Here is a 20,688-nt window from a genome sequence, read left to right on the forward strand (position 1 = left end):
TTCTTATCATCATTGTCTCATCTTTTTCTTTGAATGTCACAACAAAATAAAAGCCAAATATAAGAAGAATAATCTGGGTAGCAAAGAAAAAAAATTGGGCTCGAAAATCAATGGGTTTTGTTACGTAAATCAGGTGCCATTTTGAACCTTACTCAATATAATCTAATCATTAATTAATTTTTATTTAATATGTAATTCCCCGTCATCACATCACACATGCATGATGCATAAACCACATGCCTTGAATTCCCACAGAATAACTTTACTACCTTCTAACATTTTATTTTAAAAGAAATACTTAATGAAGTAGTAGTTGTACCTTACCTTCAACAAATGGAATATAGTTCTGCAAACAATTTAATTTTTTTCCTATGTGATGAAGCTCTACTCATGATTGTGCTCACTCATCGCAGACTCCAAATTACTATGAATTAATGAAATCAAATAATTTGGTGAATATCAACATGGATTATGGAGGTTTTAAAGGAAATGGAAGATGTAGACCAAATATTTGGTTGGTTTGGTTGATATCTTGATGTTTATAACCATAAATTCCAAATAATTTCCAATAATAGGAGAGCAAGGTTTTTGCGAAAAAAATCTTGAAAATGGAGCTATGCCTACTCCAAGTAACAACAATTACTCATACTATATTCATAAGAGCCATTATCATTTTTTGATAGCCCAAGTGGACTAAGGCATAGTCCACAAATCTGAGAAAAATAGATGTGAAAAGGTATGAAGGGATATGAGCAAAGTCTATTCCATATGTTAAGAAAGGGGGATAAGATCGAGTCTATAGGAATAGCTATGTCAAAGGAAGAAGGTTTAGTAATCCCAGTCCGAATAAATTAAGTGGAGAACCCCATGACTCATGAGGCAAAGGAATCTCAGAAAACCAATTTTTCCTTCCAACGATATGAAGAATTTGGTGAAATATAGAGATTGGGCTGCTTTGGATCCTCCCAAAGGAAATTAAGGAAGCCATAAATTTTGTTACCATGTTGAAATGATTTGAAATAAATCCTTTGTAAAGTGTATGGCTGATCAGATTGATATTTCATTTATCATTATATGAATCGTTTTTCATATCTTATATGTTATTTCAACTATACCATTAAACATAAAACAAATAGTGCAAACCCTTATTTAGATAAACACCAAAGGGCCACATGCTTTTCTTTTGAGGTTGGTATTATTTTAGTTTCTTAGTTTCAGCCTTGATTTGATATTTATTTAAATTTAAAATGAAGAAAAATGTATTTTTTTGGTATAGTATAGTTGGATTTTTCTTTTTTGGTTTAAATAGATAACACCAATTCTTTGAAATAGACCACACCAGCGGAGGAGACAAGTTGGTTTAAGAGTAAAATGAATTTTATTAAATATAGGGACCAATAATTTTTTAAAATTGAATAAATTTTATTAAATACAAACCATAATAATTTTTGAAATAATGAAATAGAATAAATTTTATTAAATACAAACCACAATAATTTTTGAAATAATGAAGATGACTAGAGAAGTTTAAAAAAAGAATAGACGTGTGGCAGGTGTCATACGAAAAGATATTAAGGAAATACTTAGTTTTAACCAACATGTCTAGATTGTCTTGGTTGATTAATGTATTGCTCCATGTCATTTGGGTTTATTAAGTTTTTTGGTGTTTTTTAATTATTTCTGTTTATTAAGATTTGTAGTTTTTTGGATAAAAATTAATGGGTCTAACATGTTCTTACTTTGTTAAGTAATTTGACTTGGTTGATTAATGTATTGCTCCATGTCATTTCGGTTTATTAAGCTTTTTGCTGGCTTATAATTATTTCAATCTATTAAGATTTGCAGTTTTTTGGATAAAATTTAATGAGTTTAACTTGTTCTTTCATTTTGATTTTGGTTTAGTAAAGTCTTTAGTTTCTATGATTCAAATTTTGACTAGGATTTAATAGATTGAACTCAGCCATATAATTTTATTTCACTTTCTTTCACTTAAATGTAAAATATACCCTTGACTATATCACTAATCAAACCTGATGTTACTCTCAATTGCCATGCATAGCCATATTGAAGTAGATGTTGCTATTACTCTATCTTCGTCAAACTAAAAGTGAAAATCTATTTACTTAAATTTAGATTTTTCACTTTTCATAATCCTTAGTTGATTTTTTTTTTATTGTTTTTAAAGTTCATCATTTTTGATCGTTTTAAATTTTTTTAAAATAATGATTAGATTTTTTTATAAAAATAACGTTCTAAAATTTATTATTTTTTATTGTTTTTAAAATTTTTGAAATAATGATTAGAATTTTTTATAAAAATAAGTGAAATTTAAATTGGTTTGTTATATTATTTATAATTATTATTAATTATAATTTAAATTGAAATGGATATTGGTAAATGTTGTTGTAAACGTATTTCATATATCAACCTGAGTGGTAAATTAAGATATACATGTAAGAGTGGTGACAAAGAATTCTGAAATCTATCCATCCATGACATATACACATGCTAAAGGGCATGCACATTGACATATATATGTAAGATTAGTGCCAAAGGATTCTGAAATCTATCCATTAGGCACTTTTGACATGCTAAATGACTTGCACACCTGACTAGTCGTTATGTTAGGAAAGGATTATCAAGATCAATCTATACATCACTGTGCTCAAAATCATTAATCAAAAAACTTTGACTTTGCATTCAGAATGTGAATGCATGTCCAGAAAAATAACTAGAAATGAATTAAATAAGTCCCTCGAAATTTAATCGATGAAATCTATATAGTAAATTCACAACTTTTTTCACACAGAACTTGGAAAACACAAAACATGATACACAAAATATGTTAATGTAATACACACACAAAATATATTAATGTAATACACTGGAAAACACAAAACAAAACATGATACACAAAATATGTTAATGTAATAGACTAGCAGTGCATTCAAAACTTTACAATACATTGGAAGCAAAACATTATTGTCTTTCAATCAAAATTGGATCTAACAATTAGAATAAACGATAAACAAAATTTTACTTCAATTCCAACTTTGTATTTTGTAAGCTTAATTCAGTTAAAATATTCAAGTTTGACAAAGGAGATGAAATGGGATGTATTGCGTATTTATTGTGGGATAAAAATTGTTCCCAATAGAAAAATGTATATTTTATTTTTAGATTAATAACATATATTAGCCCCGGATGCGGGTGATATATGAGATGGGACGGGCGTGGGTGGTAGGCCACGTGCCGACCTTTGGCCATCACGTGGCACCCGCGGTAAACACTAGGAAAGGATGCAGATGGTTTAAGGTAAAGAGGCATGGGACAATAATTGCCTGGAGAGGTAATTCGGCTCAAATGATGGCAACAGTTATGGCGGATGTGATCCCGAGCAGGGTAGGTGAGGATGATAGGGATAAAACAGGGTATGAACATGGAATGTTGATGGTTATGCAGACGACTAGCCTCTCTGTCTTCGTCGAGATATCTTCTCCGTCTGACGGGCTCATCACTCGTTCGACTCTGGTAGCAGAGAGTCTGGTTTATCCCGCGGTTTGTTGGAATTCTTTTCCCTCAATGGTGGGACCTCGACAGCGTATTCTTAGCTGTCGAGGCACTTCTAGAGGGGGAGTCTCTCGCAGGCATGACAGGGACAATGTTGGCCATTGCTGCCACTGCAATATTGCTCGCTCTACTGGAGCTAACCCCCTCCATTCCAGTCAATTCTTGGATGTAGGGGCTTCGAGCTCAACTACCTTGCCAGCCTTCGGCTCCGCCATCTTCAATTTCACTAGCTCCACAAATAATCCACGGATCAGCGCGCATGTCTCTATCATGTTCATCGAAAATGCCCAGGAAGATGATGACTCCCTGGATGAACAAAGGCAGCGGACGAATGTCAACCCGAGGCAAGTAGCGCAGGCTCCTGAAGCTGATAAGGAGCAGGAGGTAAAGGGACTGGCTTCAGACCCGGAAAATGCTAAGCAAACTTAGAACGTTCAAAGGACAGAAACTGGGGAAGGGGTAGCGACATTTCCCACCGATGCTGAAAGAGAAGCCTATGGCTGGTGCCAGATTGAGGAAGAGCAAATGGATGAATGAAGACACGTGCACACATGGTTCTTTTGGCTCTTCGCCTGGTCTACTGGTCTTATTTGATGTTTGTCTTTGGTTCAGTTTTAACCACAAAGCTTATGGTCTCTTTCGCTTTCTGTTTTGTCATCTCTGTATCGGAATTTTTGTTAATGGATCGGGTAAGGACAGTCTCCCCTGCGAGGGATGCAATGGCTGGTGCCCATGCGTGGGCTTGCTCTGGTGGTCAATATCCTTTTTGTCTGATGCCCCTGCGTGGGCTTGCTCCTTTGGTCAGTCTCGGTTTTTAGTCTGGTGCCCCTGCGTGGGCTTGCTCCTGTGGTCAGTTTCAGTTTTAGTCTGGTTCCCCTGCGTGGGCTTGCTCTTGCTTCTGTGTTTGGTACATCATCGGCTCTCAGGTGTCATACCCAGAGCCTGATTCTCACTGGTTTCACCATGATGTATTTTCGACCTCTGTACATAATTTAATAGTTTAGTTTTTCACCGAGAAAAAAAATAACATATATTAGATATTTTATATTCTATTTATTATAATATCATGAACTACTCTCCTGGTTTATCAATATTATATATTTAAAAAATCATAATTTATTTTAGAGTGAAAATATTTTATATATAATTTATTTTAATTTAATTTTATAATATGTTTTTCATTTAAATTGAAAAATTGTAAGGGAATAACTATATTTACAGTAAATCTCAACATTTTATCCATTATTATTAGATTCCAAAATTTTAATTTTGTTATCAACAATTATTAGATGTATAGTAAGGACAAGGTACTTTGAATATTCTAGAATATTATTAATAATAATAATAAATCAAAGGTTTAGATTTGTCTTGAAATAAATCATGTCATTTCTCCCAAATTAATTAAAATGATTAATTTAAGAAAATGTTATATCAATACATGTCATATCAACATGCGTTATACATGAGTTATGGACGAGTTATGGTTTTTTGGGTATGTATTATTAATAATCTATGGTATTAGTCATTGTATTATAAGAAAACCTATTTCCAAGTTAAGAATCTCCAGGATAAAGTGAGCTTGATTATTCATAGTTAGGAATCTTGTTACATATTTCTTAGATGTATTTGTTTGACCCATATATTGATATTTTTTAAATAATAATAATATAGTTATTTTTTAGAATTATCTTTCGATCATGACAATGTGAGATGTATTATAAAATAAGTATTTTGATGCACATATATCACATAAAAAAAATACATCTCATAAAACAAATTAATATAATTTAATAAAAATTTAAAAAACAATATAATTTACTATTTTTTTTAGTAAAAGGTTAAGCATACACCATCTTCATATTGCTATTATTTTTATATATCAATTATTTTTTAAAGTAAAAAAATCTGATTTTGTATTGATATACATCTAAATTAACAAAGATGTTTCAATTAAAAGGTCTTTAGCTAATATACATTTAAAAGAAAAACTCTAATTACCTATAGTTCTAAGAAAAAAGGGTAATGACTTCCAAATACAATATGCTTTATGTGAAAATTTTCGATTAAGTGTTAAATTGCGTTAATTCAGAAAAAATATCCCTTAAATCCTTATAAATTTGGAAAACAAAAAGAAATAACTTGACACATGATTACATCACTCTAGTTCATTACTTAGTTTCTATTGTCCTTATGACTGATAACAATGCCCAACATCGTCCAATAAGTTGGTTGGTTATAGTCTTAATCAAAATTCCCAACACCATTCAATTGGTTGGTCGGTTATATTATAACAATGCTTTGTCATAGTTCTTTCTGTACTTTAGGTTGGTTAGTTATCGCTTTTATCATATATAAGATTTTTTTACATCATCCAATTGGTTGGTTGGTTATTACATTTAAGGGAGCTTTTTTGTTCCCAACTTTTGGCATTTTTGAGAGGATGATTTACATAGGAGCTTAGTATTTAGGGAAATAGCAAGATGACAGTCACTTTTGAGGCTTAGGAGAGAGAAATTGAGGGTGGAAAATTCTCATCAACATTTGAAGACTTTTGAGTTTTGTTGCATTATTATTATTGTTGCTAATGAAACCAGAATATAGATGAATACAGTCTCATTTTTTTATAGAAATACTCCCCTATAGCTTGTAGGATTTGGATTTCCCTTGAAGGCACCATCGAGGCTTAATTTGATTAAATTATGAGTGTAAGACCATTATGAGGGGAAGGAGGAAGGTCATGAGGGAGGGGGGGACTGGAATTGGGTAGGGGAAGAAGGAATATTGGTAGCAATGAGAATAAACACTTTAGAGTCATGGAATTTCCAATCTGAGGTCAGCCAATCGAGATGAGGATGGTTTCATTGAGATTACAAATAAATATGTTCCAAAGAGAGAGGCTGAAGTTCTAGGAGTTGCAAAAGATATTTTGATTGTGTTCTTTCTAGAGAATTGAAAGTAAAAATATGGGTGTAACAATCCACAATCTATTGAGAATGGGATTGTCAAATGGGGAAAAAAGAAGATTGTTGATTATGTCTAGGGGGAAAGTCATCACTTGGAAGGGTTTTCTAAGGATAAGAGTTCCAAATATCCCATGCCAAAGCATAAGAGTAAAAAACATGTTCATGGCTGTTTTGTTGCCTTGACATAAGAAGCAGAGCAAGGGACCAAGATCACCCCTATAGAGAAGCTTATCCCAGGTTAATGTTTTCCTATGGAGGAGAATCGAAAGGAAATAATTTATCTATAGACAAAGATTATTCACTATATTTTACACCATACCTATTGATTTCGAGTGTGAGTCTGATTGGTCACAAGGAAGTAAGCTTCTTTGATGGCGAAGGAACCTTGTGGCCAATATCCCTAGTGAAGTTGGTCCAGATCTTATGAAAGGTGGATTCTCTAAGGTATAAATGTTTATTTTAACTATTTAAGACCTTCGACTAATAAGGGGATGTCCTAAGAGGAGGGAGATCTCCCTTGATGATAATTGGTCTCTAGAGAAACATTTTCTTAGTAATCAAACACAAGAATTTCCTCAGAGATTGCATAAGATAGTGTATATGTTGAAGATTTTTTATGAAGAAAGTTTTGAAAATTGATGCCATGAATCATCCTAAAAGTGAGTAGTTTTTCTCTTCTTGTCTTCTCGAAAGCATTGTTCTTCTACTAAATGTTTTCCTTTAAAATTTAGATTCTAGATTTTTGAGACTATTGGTAAGATAACTTTGCGGATGCATTGTTCATTAAGAATGTAGTTGTTGTATTTACTTGACCATACTTTCTTCCATAAGTCGTGACCTTCTTACAACTAGCACCACCAAAGTTTGGCTCCTTAAACAATGCTAAAAAAAATTAAATCTTGGAGGACTAGTCTACCTAACTTTTTGGAGAGACATAATTTCTCCCAAGGAACTGGTGCCCATTTTTCTCCTCTCTTTGCTCCTCCCCATAAGAAATTTTGTTGAAGGACATGGTTAAGGCATGAAGTACAAATTTAAGGAGGATGGTTCTGCTATTTATGTTATGTGAGTGGAAATTACAACTATATAATTGTTTGACAAACATTTGAATGAGCTTAGACCAAATTTTAGTGTGCAGGGAATTCAAAGCTAAAGGTTTCCTGAATAGCTAATGGGTAAGGTGCTTTCCTTGAAACCTAAGATATTAGTGAGATGACATTGAATAGTAGGGGGAGTATTGAATAAAAAGGTTTTAGAATTTTTTTAGTTTATGTCCATGCCTAAGGTAACCATGAAATCATCTAGGAATTTTCAAAAGGCTAATGCTTCTTGGATAATTGGAGCATGTATGAACATTGTGACATCCACAAATTACTGGTTCAAATATTCTCATTAGAATTGGAGAAGTGTAGAACCTTGATGCCACCAATATTAACATCTTGTTTTAGGGATCATCTTATCCCTTTGACTATCAGCATGAAGATAAAGGGGGAAAGTAGACCACCCTGAAACATTTCTTTAGAAGGTTTGAAGGCCTTAGAGGGAGATCCATTGATTAAGATAGAGAATAAGGTTGAGGAGATAAGGGAGAGAATAATCTTGGTGTAGGATTCTAAGAATCCAAACTTTATAATAGTTTGAGAAATGCAAGACTATATTAATTTATCAAAATATTTGGATAAATTGAGATCGATGAGCATACCTTATTTTTTTGAACGATGGAGGGAATGAGCTAGATCTTGAGCCACTATTATCCTATTAAAAAATTATCTTCCATCAACATAGCAAGTATGATTCAAAGAGGAAAGTGATGCAATAAGTGGTTTAAATGATTAGAAATGACTTTAAATATAATTTATTAGATAATGTTTCAAAATGACATAGGACAAAAAACACTTGGATACTCTGGATTGAATGTTTTGGGCATGAGGGTAAGAAGAGTACCATTAAGGGAAGGTAGGACAACTTTTCTTAATCAAGATTTCTCCAAAACTCTCTGGATATCCTCTTTTATGAATGACCAACATGTCTTAGATAAATTAATGGTAAATCCATCAAGATTTTCTGCTTTGTTATGGGGCATTTTGAAGATGGTTTCTTCTACTTCATCTATGATAATAAGATGAAGTAAAGATTCATTTTTTTGTAGACTAAGGCATGGATGTAGTAGGTGATTTTGTTGATGGATTTAGATCTAGAGGGGGAAGACTTCAACAAGATGTGTTCGTAATAGGAAGAAATACTAACTTCAATATCAACATGCTTTATAAATTCTATTTCCGATTCTATTATTAAGCGTGGAGTGATGGAAATTTTTATAATTTTTCTCACCTTCTTTGAGCCATCTGATGCATAATTTCTAATGCTATAGAATTTCCTCTTGTTTTCTCTAACCTTAGAGATGAATGATGAGGGGCACTTCCTTTGTTACAAGGTCTTATATTCTATCACCTATGATTATTCGTTATTACATTTCACTAGTACAAAATGGGTAATTAGTTACTAAAAACGACTAAACATTACATATAAATGACCATTTTTCATCCAGTGACCAATAGTGGCTAATTTACAGTATCTTATAACACGACCAACTTTTAGTCGTTTTTAGCTTAGTCATTAATTGGTTGTCTCAATTTTATAGTCTAGTAGTATAATTAGCCATAAATTTGGTCTTTAATTTAATAATTGATTTAGTAATTTATTGTCACAATTAATGACCAAACACATAACAAAATATACTGCTATATCATACCCCAAGAATACCAAGTAATGACAAGAGAAAAATGACCAAAATGTTGGTTGTGTTATAAGATACTATAAATTAGCTACTAGTAGTCATATATAAGAAAATTTTAGTCATCATTTAAAACCAATTAATGACCAAATAAATACAACTAGATTTGTGTCGTGTTATAAGATACTATAAATTATGTACTACTAGTCATATATATGAAAAATTTAGTGATCATTTGTAATCACAAATTTATCATTTACAATAATCATTTATATTTTTTTGGTAATTTCATACTCATTATATAAATGAATGATTTAGTAGTTTCTATTCATTTAATTTATTTTCATTAATAATCATTATAAACGACTAATTTAGTCGAACATTCATTTTATTTTTGTTCGTCATTAATCAATATAAACTACTAATTTAGTAGTCTTAGATTGATTTTATGTGTTTATTATTAATCAGCATAAATTAATTAGTGTGGTTTTGCAACTAAATTAAAAAAAATCATACAATATGCATGTTCATCTAATATGAAAAGGAAAAGTTACATTTGATAATTACAATACTAAAAAATATTAAGTACAACTATAAATAATTTCAGCCATAAATTATATTAAAATAAATTTCAAAAATTACAATATGAGTTTCCAACATAATAGTGGTTGGACTACAATTTACACATGAAATATTGTTTCACCACTTCAAAATATTATCATTGTGTTGTCAATGCATTTCAAGTGAATTCACCAACTCTATAGAGTTGACCATCAGTCTATACGTGTGTGTCTCACGAAAGATTTTAGCTATAAATAGTGTCACTAGTCTGGTTCCTTATTGGCTCCAAAATGCCTTCCACTCCACCAAGAGCCTGAATAACATTTCTTCAATAATTATTTAGATTCCACAACCTCCTATCATGTTGTTGTTGAGTCCACCAAAATGGATATTGTTTCAACACCTGATACTATTTGAATATTGTTCATACCTTCCAATATTTTTTATAAGCTAGTGTGCGTCTGTTTTTTTGAAAGGGAGTATTAATGCCATGAATACCTTTGTTCCATGAATCTTGTAATATCCAAGCAGAAGAAGTGTTTTACACAAATTAGGTTCAATATTTATAAAGAGAATCCAATAGAAATCATGCATAAAGATCTTCAAGAGTTAATCATTTATTCTGAGCATGTGATTCCTACCTCTTTAAAGCATATTCGGCCCAAGCACATTGAGAGTCTATGAATTCACTCTGCCATAGACCATATTTCTATCTTAGCACACAAATTTGAACTTTCACTTTTAAACAAATTCAACTAGAGAAAAATTTCCTACAATTACCTATATGTATTAATACAAATTTGGAACAAGTTGACCTTCCTCATGACTCATACCACTGCACAAGTGTGTAACTCCAATATCCATTTGTAGACTATAATGTAGGTCACATTGTTGGATTAAAATATGGCCCATAGATAACATTCCATTCCCTCCAATTTCCTTGGATGTATAGAAGATAACAAGAGGGAACCAAATTTATGGAACATAAATTTTCAAAATAACATTCAAATCTAACCAAAAAATTTAATTTTATTGAGTATTTCCTTTATTCATATTATTTTACCTTTCCTATGAAAATACACAGTATACATACTTGAATCTTGGAGTTCAAACCAATCTTTATATGTGTTTGAATTTTATTTTCACATTTGACAAGGAGATCAAGAAGCTTAGGTGTATGCACTATTTCTTCATAAAAATAGGTGATGATCTCTGCACCAATCAAATAAGACAAACTGGTATGTAATAAATGTCTAAAATAAGAAAATGTATTCAAATTGACAATATAAAATAACTTAGAGCATCATGCAGGTAGAGGCCTAAAAAACTAGTACAATTGAATATGAAATAACTAGAAGCACTTACCTATTAGTGTAGTATTCCATTTGTTCATGGTTTAGGTAAAGGTTGTTGACCTTGATGACATGAGGATCTACATGACACGATTCTCAAACACCTTCATGTGTTCATCATAAACATGTCAGAAAGCAACAACAATGCACTCTTTAGTCTACTCATTTTGCGAATTCGAAACTCCATCCTTCATATTGATAAATGCTTCTTGAGACATTCTTATTTTTGGTAATATTCAAACTTCAAATCCACACCTACAGATAAAAAAAACATAGAAAAAATTATCCTTCAGCCTTTTGCATAAAACATATAACTTATCAATGCATGGAAACAAATAAGCTTGATGGGCAAAGAGTACTTACCTGCTGAAAATCAAAGTAGCCTTGTATTTGCTATAAAAAATAGAAAATATTGTTCTCCTTGTAGAAAAGTAGCTAGGTTCGGTCTTCATAGCGAATGTGTAATTGTGATTTTATGTAATTGATGAAAAAAATAAAGATAAGAATTATTATTATGGTTGTCTCATAGATTTCATGAGCAGGAAATTTTATTCCTAATGGTGGCTCCCATTGTGAGCGTTTAGGATTGAGTCATCTAGTCATAAAAGTCTAACTGAGTCTATATCATGTATGAAGGACCCTTTTTAGGCATGATATAATTTATACGACTAATTATATAAATATAAACAACCCTCCAAGAATAAGCAAAATCTCCTCATGCAAGTCAACTTCAAAGGAAATTAATTATCTCCTCATAATAGTCATGTCGGCTTAACTTCTTCAGGTTGAATTATTTCCATAAAAAACACTATAAATAGAGTCATCCACATTTCAATTTGTGACAGAAGTTTGGACAATAATTTTAGAGGACAATTTTCGGTATAACCACAAAATATTGGGTTAAATCATAGAGATAACTTTGCTAAGGGCAGGACTGGAAATTATAGTGACCACAATTTTGAGCTATTATAGTTTCACTACCATTTAATCTCGTTGCTATCATAGTTCGATGCTCCCATGTTTTGATGTTATTACCATACTACAGTCTCGGTGTAAATATTGTCTTGGTGTAACCACAATATAGAAGGTTCAGTGCTACCAAACTGAGAAGGGATCAATGTTATCATAGTGGTAGTAAGGTAGCAATGTAGTAAGGAGTGTAGGGGAAACAGAGTAGTGCAAGGGTAAGAAGGTAAGGGAAATGGTAAGGACAATTGTACAATCCTCTAAGGTCCTCAAGGAAGATGAAATAAGGAACAATTATGAAGCAGTGAAGAGGAAGAAAAGAAAGAAGAATATTATCAACGAGGTTTGGTGTCTTGGTCTTGGAAGGGAAAATAGGTCAAGGGTGTTGGTCTTGGTATTCGTTAGTTGGAATCTTTATAAGAAGAATTTGTGTGGGTTTTCCTCCAGAAGAGTGAGGGGTTTTAGCCCTGGATGACATCCTATATTTTGTGTCTCTTGTCTCTTTATGGTTTATGAATTAGTAGTAATTTGATGAAGAAGAACACTAATAACCTAAGTAAAAGAAGATCCTAATCTAAAGAAGTAAAAGCACTCACAAGTAGTTACTAATAGAAGAGAAATCATCTAATATCAATACCCCAGATTTCTCAACACTCACATTCTGATGATGTGATACTACAAGGGAATTTATTCTTTATATCCCATAAAACATTGCTCCCAAGATTAAGTAAAAAATATTCAAGAGACCAGACACAGCTGATTTTAGATTTGAGTAATCTCACGTGCCTCGTGATTTTATTGAAAGAAATATAAACGAACCAAAGGAAGAAAGAACCCTTTTTTCATCAGCCTCATGCTAGCATCTCTAGGCCAACACTTTTTTTTGTAACCAACCATGTTTTCATTGTTCGTATCTAGATTTTTTGTAAGGTAGCACTGGATAAGATTCATTCACTCTTCATGAGTGAATCTAGAGATAATGTGTAGCTTGTCAATATAACAAGAATACATCCTTATAGGATGACTCGTCTCCACTTTGATATCTTGGTAAGTAATAAATTCATTTGGCATCTATGGAGGACAAACTATTTCACTAACCAAAGTCAAACCAAGGGCCACGAGATCCAAGACCAGACCATTATATTGCACAACAAAGGAGGAAAAATTAAGACCTCGAATTAACCCAGATAAAATTGGTATGGCTCATATATTGGTATGATAGAACAATTTTGTTTTTTGTAGTGACATAATCAAAAATGTTGTGGTCAAGTACCAAATTTCGAAGCCTGCGATAATTATTCATTCAAATTCTAGACAAATAATTGAATCGATTTTTTTTTTTAGTACTCGCAAACTAACAGCATAAAACAAAAAAATCACTTGTTTAACATTGTTAGACCTATTTTTTCAAAGAACTTTTAAAACTTGGTTTGAATCATCGCAACACATTGACCTTCACTAGAATTCCATATATGCTACAAAATATTGATTTCTTCACACCACTTATGTTATACCAAAAGTGGAGGTGGCTCTAAATTTGCAAGTTTGATCTAGTTTGGAAAGAGATGGTGTTTTTCACCTTCATAAGAAATATATTGACCAAGATATGCATCTGTAATTTTCTCAAGTGGTTCAACTTCATACACAGGGATCAGATATTTATACAATTCCATAAACTCACTGCCCACCTACAATGTGAAACACATCCAGTTATTAGAAACCTAGGCAGACAATATCTCAACATTGTTGACTAAGAAAATGGAAGTGATTAATTATACAACTTACTTCTTTGAACGCACGTTGTGTAAGCAGATGACATTTTATATGTGATAATGCCTCATGTGGATTATCATATGCCTTCTTGATAAGAACCAACTCTTCCCTCTATTGTTGATTTAATCAAACATCAACACTATAAGATTCTTTCAATCATTCGAGTGCTAGTATTGGGAGTTTGGTATCATGTTTATATGACAATGGTGGAAAAGGAATGGGAGAATTTTTTTTCGATTCCAACCAATGTACTGTAGTGTTATAGATGGCCACAATTTCCCCAGGTGTTACATAAGGGCTACATTTCAAGTAATTATGTTTCCATTCCTATTACGAAATCAACATAATTGATTAGTAATTTATAAACCTCTTTGGTCTTGAACATTACAAACTATCCATTCAATATAGTTTAGGGGAAATAAAATCATGTCTACACTTATTTCAACCAAGGACATGTGAACCTTCCGAGATTTTGTGACAGACTATCTTGTCCACAGTTGCACCACGCCTTATATGATCACGATTATAATGAGCAACATTAATCCACTAGCATGCTTTTGATTTTACATAATGAAGAACCATATTCTCAATTGGCACTAGTAAGCCAAGCGCGTGGAGTATCAAAGAAATTATATTATTTATAAACTTGAGATATAACAGAGAACATAAATAAATAAAATAGTCAAATTTGTCATGCTTAATTAAAAGCTCTATTACCACATGCACCTTCAATGGGATTTTTTCCTTCAAACAACATCATGATTCAATCAAATGTTGCAAAATGGTGTGAGATTTGTTTTTATTTATGCCCTCTATCACCATATGACAGAGTATGTCAGCAGTTAGATAATACAATCACTAAGAGACTTGGAAATTTCATAACACTAGAATAAACCACAGGAATAAGTAGGGATGTAGAAAATTCAAATCAAACAACCAAATTAGCCACTAGAAAATGAGATAGGAAGAGAAGAAATAGCATTCCCATCAAGGGATAAACAAATATAGAATATTTTAACTTGATCCTATTTACTATCAACATATAAGTGACTTCAATGTAATTAACACATTCCAAACAATAAAAACATCCCTTTCCTATCAGTTATCACAAAAGGAAAAAATTAAAATCACCTGGCATTACATCAAGAACATCATGCATGAAAAATACTCTAAGCTCCAAATAAAAATTACTTTCAACCCTTTTTTTCGTCACAGTGTTTGCAACTCACTTTGAATGACGACCTCGAAACTATCATGCAAGCAAGTTTACAAGCCACCTTTCTAGCAGTGATACTATACCATGTAGGAAAAACAACCATACTATCCACATTGGAACCCAAAATCCACATTCAATTCATTTCCCAACAGGCCCGGTGTTAAAGCAATAATAAATAAAATGCTTTAGATCTTTACACATTCCTATTTTCTGCATAAGCCAATACGGGTAATGATAGATACCATTCGTGTTCCCTACATGTGAAAATTTATATTGTAATCTGTTTGCCAACTAGAAAAATGTACATTTCCTAATCGAAATTGGATATTTGCATCAACAACTAGTTTTGTTAGTTGCAAAATTTCATGACATAAATGGAAAGCACTTCCTAAATATGACTTCTTACACTTCTTCATTGTGATTGTTTTCACGGGATTCTGATTAAAATTTTAATCAAGATGAAAATAATTGAAGTTATTTCAATAAATAGGAAGATTCATCATATAGTAACCTTGTCTACAAACTTAAATGCCATCTTGTACCTAATCTATCTCAACTGTCTGGAAAAATTTGGTAGCTTGTAGGGAACAAAACAAGTCTTCCTTCTTTTGATTCTTTGGAGGCTTGTGATGATGTTAATTCAACACAACATTTTAGGAGCTTCTGATAACTCACAAAAACCTGCATTGGATATGTGGGAGGACTACATGACATGAAACATTCAAGTAATCAAAACCATGGTAAATGAAAAACACAACTAAATAACATGAATATGTGTCATGCATGATAAATATGCATACCAATATTCCATGTACCAATGAGAAACAAGAGGAATATCTTATTCGCGTTGCATACAACCTGATCACATATTTAATGGGCATGGAGCAAACAATAATGAAATATCAACATTTTTTTGTATCTATGTAGAGTGGTGTATCATGCAACAAAGGTTCCACACCTTCCAGAACAAAAAATTCATCATCATCATCCTCATGAGTCTTCCATTCACGGTTATTAGTCTTGTGAAAGTTAATTGGATGAATCAGAGGATCAAAATACAATGTTGGTACATATGGATCTTCAATTTCTATGTATATCACCATGGGACCTTGATATACAAAAAGCTTAACTTTCCTAGGCATGTTATTTTAGAGATGAGGAAATGCAATTCTATACTCTGCCTGACATGGAGAGAAGATAATATGAATATTAATATCATTTAAGTCACTAAGGACTTCATCACCCTTCTCCATATCTCGGTTCAAAGGCCCAAACATTGGTCCTCCTATTGTTAAAATAGACATGTCAGTAAACTTATGAACTTGATTGCAACAATAATAATTATGAAAAGAGAAAACAAAATAGACGAACAATGATTGACACAACAATTTTCTAGCCATAGACTTCATAATACCTAGGATGCACATGTTCAATGTTTATGTTGTGTAAAATGACTCCATCTAAAAGAGAGAGAAATAGTTTTTATCACTCGAGTCAAAAAGTAGTTGTCCTATGAGATGACGCAAACTTTCCATGATGGAAAGTGATAGCTGCCACCTTCTATAAATAGGCCCATTTATGCTCATTGATGATGATATGTCTGCTAATAATCCTCTCATGCACGATGATCACACATACTGATGAGTTATATTTGAAGGATAGATGAAAATTTTGAAAAAGGTAAGGTTTGTTTCAAACTTGTTAATGAAAAGGGATTATTTGAAAGAAAGGAAGATTAATAATTAGTCAACAATAGCTCAGACTACGAGAAAAGGCCCAAAAGTGTCCAATTCTCATTTGCAACAAGTTTTGATGAAATCGAGCCGAGAAATAAAGCATTGTGAATAGGTGTAATATTAGCCTTGCTGCAGATTATAGATCAAAGTATAGCATGATATTTTCACCCTAAAGCATGCACAAAAAATGAAACAACGTCACTCTTCATTGGAGGCCCAACACCATTTGTGACAGCACCATACCAGCATCATAACAATATTTGTTGCAAGTTATATCTTCTCTTAGATTTCATATATCATAGCAACTTTTAGAGACATGACAAGCACCTTCTGAATACTTCTTTTCTAAATGACCTGATTCAAGATGAAGTGTACCTTAATGAAATGAGAGGTTGAAAAGGTCCTTTATGGGTTGAAGTAACAAATGTGTGAATAGTACTCATGGATTGATGAGTACTTATTGAGTTTTGTTGACACCTAATCCTCTGCGATTGGGTGAATTTGGAATGTGAATAGTCATCAAGAAGATGAACTGATCAGTCACATTCATGTATATAACAATAGCTACCTAATGAAATAAACGAATAAGTTTTTCTACCAAGTCTGGAGTTACTCCTGGCCTGACATGGTATCAGAGCCAGCTCCTTGTTTTAGCTATTATGCTGCTTGTAACTCCTCTGTCCTGACCTCTGCCATATTCACTTTCAGCGTTGCCTCATAACGCATCTGTCCATGAAGCGTTGTACGTTAATTTTTTTTGTAAATAACCTTGCCATACTGCCATACTGACATTTTTATTCATAATACTCTGCGCTGCTCACCTTCTGGACGTTGCCAGAGGCATTGGAGGATTTGTCAGTAGGCGTTGGAGGCAGAAAGAAGCTTCCTTCAGAAATCGATGGAACGATTTTCCTAATCTCTGTTTGCTGTTGAGAATGTGCATTCTTTTTCGATTGAACGCAGATAGAATCTATCCGATTGCTGGCGATTTCAATACTGGAAGCTGAGCCGCACTGCAAGGCTTATTCCTGCAACTGATGAAGAGACGTTGATGGTATCAAAGCCCTTCATGAGCACGTAGCTTTGGCTGCTATTCCTGTATGAGTATCGGAATGACCATAACTTTCTGGTGCTGTCTTCAAAGCTGAGCAGCAGTCCTCGTTTTGGGAACGACGGGGCTGCCGATTACGTTGTTCGCCGGTCAGGAAAGCCGTGTCCACTGCGGGCCCTTACGAGAAGTGACAAGCTGTTGGAAATGGCAGCCTGCAATTTTATTAGTGGCATCAGGTGCGAATTGGAAAGGGCTTCTCAATAGACATTTATAAAAGAAATATTTATTGTGTGATTGTATTTACGCTGCCATCGAAATCCTTTGCCTTCTGCTCATGCATCGAAATCCTTTTGAACCCTGTTCATATAGTTAGAGCATGCAATAGCGGTGGATACCTGTGGAGACTACGCTGCTTACTTTGATAGACAAACAAAACTCTATCTGCTATCTATAAACTAGAGTTTTATACATGTCTGCGGAATAAGGATGATTTGTTTGCTGTATTTAAAAGCTGACTGTTATATGGTATTAAGGCGAAGCACTGAAAGGTGGATGTTCAATTAACGGTGGATGTTCAATTAATGGTGTCCACGGTGCCCGGTGTATTTTCATATCTGTCTCTATTTAAAGTCTGGTCAATATATTGAATGACAGAGATGTGAAATTGTTGTATGGTGAATGGTGTCAAATACATTTTCAAATGCTGTTGTTTCATGTAAAAACATTGGTGGGGTGAGAGAGGCATGAAATTTTATTAAGTTTTTTTTTTTTGGCAATATGTTATATGCTTGAGAAGTGGAAGGTATAACATATATATTGTTTTCTATCAGCATAAGTAATTTCTTTTCAGAATGCATTCAATCATCTCCATGATAGGAATAGTTCTCACTGGCAAGGAGAACTATCCTGAATGGTCCCGAATGATAAAACACACCCTCATCTTCAATGAGTTGTGGAAAGGAGTGTGTGTCGGAGAAGGAGACAATGACCCAGTGTAGCCTACATCAGACAAAGAGCTCGTCATTTGGGAAAACAAGAACAGCAAAGCTTATGCATTAATCGCAGCATCTGTAAATGAAGAAGTAAGTCGACATATTTCATCATATTCAATTGCCTTTGAAGCTTTACAAAAGCTCAAAGAACTCTATGACTCACATTCTGCACTTGAAGTTGTTCAGCTCATGATTAAACTCTTCACTCTTGAACTGAAAAATAATGATCCTCTTGCTCTTGCATCTGAAGTAAAATCCATAATGCATGATATAAAATCCACTAAGGTTGAGCTGGATATCCCTCTTATTGCTTTTCTCAAGGCACTCTATCCTACTTACTCCAATTATCTTGAGTCTTTACAAGCAAATGGAAATCTTAAAGATATAACCTTTGACTCTCTTGTGAAAAAGTTTGCTGAAAGAGAGAAAGCCTTTGGAAAGAAGACAGTCCTTGAATCTTCTGAAGAGACTGTTTTCCTTGCTCATAAAGAAAAATATCTTGCTCAAGATTCTACAAGAGGAATAGGTGCACGAAGAGGAAGAGGAAGATACTTCACAGGCAGGGGGGGCAGACATTCTCAAGGAGAAAAGGCAGATCTGCATTGCATTCACTGCAAACGAAATGGATCACATGATGCTTCTACATGCAAGCTACCATGGGAAAAATTTGAGCAGAAAAGAAACCAGCAGAAAGGTAAAACTGATGATACAGACAAAGGTAAAGCACCTGAATCAACTCACTATATTGAGGCGCAATGTAACATTGGAGTAAATGAAGATTTGTTTAATGCTTCACTTGCTTCTTCGAAAAATGATTGGCTGCTTGATTCAGGAGCAACCTGTCATATGACTCATAGGAAAGATTTTTTTGAAGATTTCACTGACAATGTTGATGGAGCAGTATACTTTGCAGATCAGTCAAAAATCAAGCCATCAGGGCTTGGCACAATTAGGCTTAAACTGCCTGGTCTTCCAGACTTTCTTCTGGATGATGTTCTATATCTCCCACAGCTCAAGAGAAACTTGTTGTCCTTGGTCCACATCCACCAGCAAGGTCACTCCATTCATATGTTTGATAGCAAGCTTGAGGTAAGAAAAGCATCTGACCACTCACTTGTCATGAGGGGAGTAGAAGAAGAAAGGCTTCTCAAACTACAAGGAACCTCTGCTCATGCACAACATTTCTCATATTTTTTCATCATGAAGAAGGTACACTTCCATCAAGTTTATTATGGCATGCTAGATTTGGACATTTAAACTATGACAGTCTCCGCTTATTGAAGAAAAATGGTGTTGCTGATTTGCCTACAATTCCTAGGAAACATAAGCAATGTGATGCTTGCATTCTAGGAAAGCATAGCAAACAGTCTTTTCATGATTCAGATTCAAGAGCACATAGGAAGCTTGAACTCATTCATTCAGATTTATGTGGTCCAATTCCTATTCCTTCTGCAAATGGAAATAAATATATCATGACGTTTATTGATGATTACACCAGAATGTGTTGGGTTTATTTATTGAAGAACAAATCTGATGCTTTTCAAACATTCAAGAATTTTCATAAATGGATTGAAAATGATGCACAATCTCATATTGGGTCTATTTGCACTGATAATGGAAAAGAATATACATCAAATGAATTTGAAAACTATCTTCGCCAACATGAGATCAAACATCAAACAACTGTACCTTATAATCCACAACAGAATGGTGTAGCAGAAAGAATGAATAGAACAATTTTGAATATGGTACGATCCATGCTTTTCTTCAAAAA

At 33.3% G+C, this 20,688-nt stretch overlaps 2 pseudogenes; both read right to left on the minus strand.

Moving 5' to 3' along the window:
• Nucleotides 1–10,072: 10,072 nt before the first annotated feature.
• Nucleotides 10,073–11,632, minus strand: LOC149139061 (pre-mRNA-processing-splicing factor 8A-like; annotated as a pseudogene).
• A 1,309-nt stretch (nt 11,633–12,941) lies between these two features.
• Nucleotides 12,942–16,754, minus strand: LOC149139062 (pre-mRNA-processing-splicing factor 8A-like; annotated as a pseudogene).
• Nucleotides 16,755–20,688: the final 3,934 nt, after the last annotated feature.

The sequence above is a fragment of the Pinus tabuliformis genome, chromosome X (assembly GCF_031772625.1).
Source record: "Pinus tabuliformis cultivar Carrire ecotype Pingquan chromosome X, CPIR1, whole genome shotgun sequence".
NCBI classification, from domain to species: Eukaryota; Viridiplantae; Streptophyta; class Pinopsida; order Pinales; family Pinaceae; genus Pinus; species Pinus tabuliformis.